The sequence below is a fragment of the Miscanthus floridulus genome, chromosome 16 (genome assembly GCF_019320115.1).
Source record: "Miscanthus floridulus cultivar M001 chromosome 16, ASM1932011v1, whole genome shotgun sequence".
In the NCBI taxonomy this organism is placed as follows: Eukaryota; Viridiplantae; Streptophyta; class Magnoliopsida; order Poales; family Poaceae; genus Miscanthus; species Miscanthus floridulus.
In genome coordinates this window covers 114167740-114172893 of record NC_089595.1, presented here as the reverse complement: position 1 = coordinate 114172893, position 5154 = coordinate 114167740, and the positions used below count along the sequence as shown (strand labels likewise).

The following is a 5154-nucleotide window of genomic DNA, read 5'->3' as shown; positions in this document are numbered from 1 at the left end:
TAGGTAAATGGTATGCCAAAGTTGCATGTGTAAAATAATCCTATGGTCCAGGAATCCTAAATTGACAAGACAATTTAGAGAATCATAAACCCTTTCAAAACACGGAAAATATCATCTGGTGTATTATCTGGTGTTTATCTATATCAGTTTGATAAAGAACAGAGTATGTAGCAGGTCTAAGAAAACAGAAAACTAATAAGTTTCACCATGCATAATTAGTACATGTCCTACCAGCTTAAAACTTGGGATTCTTATCCTATATGTGCACCAGGACCATCCAAAATCTTAATTTGCCTTTCTGTGTGTCCCTGCGCACTGCACTGCAGTCGCAGCTATATCCAGATAATTAGGAAATAAGCATTTATTAGAATGAAGTCACCTTTGACATTTTTCATTAAGAAGAAAGAAGTGTTACAACAACGTAGCGAGCGTTGATCGGACAAAGTAAGTAGCAACTCGTCAATCACACATACCGATACAAAGAGAGCTACAACGTGATTAACAATAGAACAATTTCGCGACCGAGGAGCACTCTCACTGGAAGTGGAAGATCTACGCGTTCAGCTTCAGCGCCTTCCGACGGCTGTGCCTTTGACATAGCCTCACAGTAACCATGACATAGACTTCTTCCTTCTTCCGGCACGGCACTTGTTGATTCGACTCGTTCAAACACTTGGCTCGACTCCTTCAAGCAAGCAACGGACAACAGCAGCTTCTCCTTGAGAAGCACAAATGGCCGATGCAACATCATAGAACTTCGTTCCCAAAGTTGGTGCTCTGCTTCCAAGCCACAACCAACACAAGTACACAATTGACAGGAGCTCCTCGCACACAAGTCCTAGAATTTCGTTGCTGCCCTCTTGTGCTGGCCAGTTCAATAAAAGAACAGCGTCACTTAACAATCTGATCGATAGGTTTCAATACTGTGCATGTTCTCAGCATCCAGTTTAGAAACTGAGCCATCCGTCACTGATGAGTTTAATTTTCGCAAGCCTTTGAGAATCCTTTTTGCTCTTTAACCAAGGCAGTTCGGCCAATGAGATAACTGCTATATACAAGAAACCAAAGCAGCACAATATGAACAGGCCTATCCATTGCATTTACAGGATAACCCGATTCCATGTCAAAAATGCACGAGTATAGTCACTTGAGTATCGGTTGCACTGTAGATTCTTCTACCACAAATAGAGGCAATTCCCTTCCGTATACACTCTGAGGGACAAAATAGTGACGAGTGTATTGGGCCAACTATGATATGAACAGCAGTTAATCATCGGTGCTAGTTACAATTATCAAAAGCACAAGACAGGAAGCTCACCTATTGAGTTCAATGGTTGAACCAACCTGCAAAACTCTCAGATAAGTTCTTTCTCCTCATTTCCAAAATTCTAAACATAGAACACTATTATTTTTAATATAAATAACAAAGATAAAAAATCTCTGTAAGTGTTATTCTTCGTGACATGGTGAGATTAAAATCAGAACGCAAGAATCACTGCAGCAAACAGAAAATATTTTATTAAAATGGAAATCTAGAAGCTCAGTTGTCACATTATAATAAGAAACAAACCTCACAAGCTTGCTTAAGATCATTGAGCTGATTATTTAGGAACAATGGACTTGTATTGTAATCTGTGTAGATGATATATAATCTATAATTAGTTAATGATATATATGATACAACTAAAATACCAGTCCCCTATATTTTTTATGCACAAAATATCCAGGGGAATGTATATGGGGGTTGGATGATACTAATCTTTAGCACCAAGGGATATCAGTCCCCTATATTTCTTTACGCAGAAATCATGAGGAACAAAGGGATATCAAATTTGTATCAATAAAAGGATATAAGGAGCAATACTGAAGATGTGACATTAAGTGATAAGTTAGTTGAAATGAATACTTATTGTTTTTGGAATATGTAGTGCAAAAATGTAAAGATTCAGACAGAGAACCAGCAATAACTATATCGATTCCTTGAAGCTAAAATGGTATGAATTAAATTATGTTTTTTTAAAGTAGAAGTGTAGAACTGTGTGTTCAACTGGAAAGATAATCTAGCATAAACAGACATCAAGTGTACAACTAACCCTGAAGCCTGATGACACAGAAGCTTGTCATTGTAGCTTTTCAAACAGATGCTATCCTGGCTAAAGGCGACGAAGTGCCGCTGGAGGGAACACTGCATGGAAGGTAGGAAATTAAGAATGGCAATTTTTTTAGTAATAATCTACACATTAAGGGACACCGACGAAGTGCCTCTGAGGGAATATTGCAATACAATAATAAGAGATTGACTTTGATATATGGATGTACGGGAGAACTGCTAGCTCTTTACCTACAGTGATGTCTGCCAATGTAACTGTATGGAAGCACCCAAGCCATCAAGTCGTGAGCTTAATAGAATACTGTATTTACTTGAGAAGTTGTCCCTCCTCGTAGATCACCAGATCAATTAGCCAATCAAAGAAGTCAGAACCGGACTTTGTTCTTGAGCGCGTCCCAGGACCATTGATATCCAAAGAGAAAAATCAGAACAAATCAAACTACAGCCCCGCTGGAAACCAACGGATGAGACAATGGCACACAAAACTAACCTCGTCGCCGTAGAAGTTGTTGTTGCCGCCATCATCCATCAGCGGTAGCTCGAGCCCGACCTGCTTCTCGAAGAGATGGCCTTGGGGCCATGGATCCCGCTGTCTCGCCTCTCGTCCATCGTGGCTCGTGCGCTGAGGAAAAAAAAAGAACTACGATGGTAAAGACAGATACTTTCGGCAGATATACTCGTTTTATGTTTTTCTGAAGGATAGAGATATAAAATCCCGATTATTGTACAAATAAAGATCACATTACATTAGTTAGTGAGTAAAAGAGGCTTCCCATACCTGAGGACTACAGTGGGCAGTGTGCAAACAATCGCTGCGAAACGATCAAACAAATCAATTGATGTCACTTTAACTGAAAATGATTGATTGAATCAAACATCAGAAATTCAGAACAACAGTATAGACGAAGTTTACTGGATGCAATATCAGAGTAGCAGTAATATTGACAGATGACCGACGTCTTGCAGGTGACGGCCAAAGGTACTGGTGATGCGCAGATGTAGCGATGTACCCAGCGCGGTGCGCTGAGATCGAGAATTCGTGGGCTGCGCTTGCCGCTTCACCTCGGCGCCATGTCGTCGCCCTCCCATCCCGTCGGCGTGCCACGTGCGTGCGGCCGTGCTGTGCGGCACTGCAGTGGATTAGCGTTTCACCACTCCTGTTTAGAGGAATCATGGAAACAGAGATCGAATTCATGCCTAAACAACAAACGTTTAAACAAGACACATATATAGAACTCTGAATACAGAAAAGTCAATAGCAGCGCAGATAAACAATGCAATAGATCACAAAAATTGCAGTGGAGCAATGCGATCTATCAATCACAAAAATTGTAGTAGAGCAGGCAATCTATCACAAAAGTTTGAGCAGAGCAATATGGATTTGATGGGCACCTGTGTGGTGGTCGTTGCTCGCTTCGTGCTTCTAGTAGGTTGTCACGCCGTGCCGGATCAGGCACAGTACCATTGGGTGCTTGCTGCCGTCGGGCCGATCGATGGATGGGGATTGAAGAGGACGGAGCCGAGCGAGTGAGGGATAGTTGCTGCCGTCGGGCTGGTTGATCAATGAATGATCAAGGAAGACGGAGCCGAGCGAGGGATAGAGCGACGACGGGAAAGAAAGAAAGAAACGGCTTGGCGGCTTTCTTTCTGTGGGTGAGATGATTTTTTTCCTACCTTCTATGCGTTGATCGTCCGGTAACTGCGGAGGCAGGTGCTAGCGATTTGCTTCCTTCCTTCCGGAGATTGCGGAGGCACGCGTATGGAAGCCGATAGGAGAGGGCCATGGTTTTCCTTCCTTCCGGGGATGGCCAGCGAGCTTCCTTCCGTGCGGTTTTCCTTCCTGCCGGGAAGCATGCGAGCGGGTGAGCGATCGCACCCAGCGGTAGGCCGACGACGTGATTTTTTTTTTCGCACGAAGAAATTGTCTTATTTTTACTCTTTTTAGTGGCGAGAGATAACTGTATGATTATTAGATAGTACTCCCTCCAGTTTCTTAATATAAGTCATATAGTTTTTAACATCCAATATTAACGCACTGGCTTGAGGAAGAATGTGAGACCGAGTAAAAAAGAAAAATCAGGTCATCTTCTCTCTCCCTAATCAAATTGCTTCCTAAATCTAAGAGATTGGTTGGGGCATGTGCTATGTACGGTGGGAAGTTTTCCAAACTAATCGACGTGGGAGCTGATACGTACCTATATTTTGGAATTTTCTTTAAAAATCTATATGTCTTATATTAAGGATTAAAAATCTATATGGCTTATATTAAGGAACGGATGGAGTATATTATTTAAATCTAACAGTATCAAGACCGTATTACAGTAGTTAGATATTGTTAAGTGAATATTATAAAGTTTGAATCTTGATATACGTGATTGCCTTATAAACTGGACTAGAACAGATATATGTTAAGTGTCCATCAGCCTTCGGCCAAATATAGATATCCTCTATTTCGGATTTCTCGCTAGCCTAAGATAGAGAGCGAGCGAGGATGACTCTCTAGATTGCGCACAAGATTAGAAAAACTGTTGGAGGGTATAAAGATATAGAAAATGATTTTTACTTAAATGACTCTCCAAATGGTTATTAGAGAGTAGATTTTAGAAAAAGCCCATGTAGATGCTCTAAATAGACCCCTAATTTAGCGGATTGCTATGTGGGTTTGTGAGCTAGGCCGTTTGTAACCCTATGCGGTGTGCTACACATAACATGCTAAGTGTCAGGCACATCTAGATCGGATGCATCCAGCAGCGTACGTAAGCAACATTCCATTCGTTTTTTTCGGCATCCTTCAATCAGCCTGTTCGCTGGTTGGTTTTCTGAGCTGATAAGCCCGACTGATGCTGATTTGTTGTGAGAGAAAAATACTGTTGGCTGGCTAATAAGCCCTGGCTGAAACCAACAAGAGAATAGGCTGAATGTTGACAACGGAGTGCACTGCCACCACTTTTTACCTGCGTAACCCAAAGTCCATATCAGCGGTGACATCTCCCGGCATAAATGCAAGGAGGATGCGTAGACGTAGGATTTTGAGGAACTAAAAT

The 5154-nt window shown here is 41.7% G+C and overlaps 1 long non-coding RNA gene across 3 annotated transcripts; it reads right to left on the bottom strand.

Moving 5' to 3' along the window:
- Positions 1-370: 370 nt before the first annotated feature.
- Positions 371-3952, bottom strand: LOC136514102 (uncharacterized). Of its 3 annotated transcripts, none has more exons than XR_010773538.1 (8): positions 3503-3952; positions 3024-3267; positions 2889-2922; positions 2601-2732; positions 2342-2493; positions 1571-2185; positions 1319-1495; positions 371-1248 (listed from the first exon to the last, which is right to left on the bottom strand). It is a non-coding gene; the product is annotated as an uncharacterized lncRNA (long non-coding RNA). The 3 variants fall into 3 exon arrangements; XR_010773537.1 differs by having other exon boundaries at positions 1319-1344; positions 2094-2185; XR_010773536.1 differs by having other exon boundaries at positions 1319-2185.
- Positions 3953-5154: the final 1202 nt, after the last annotated feature.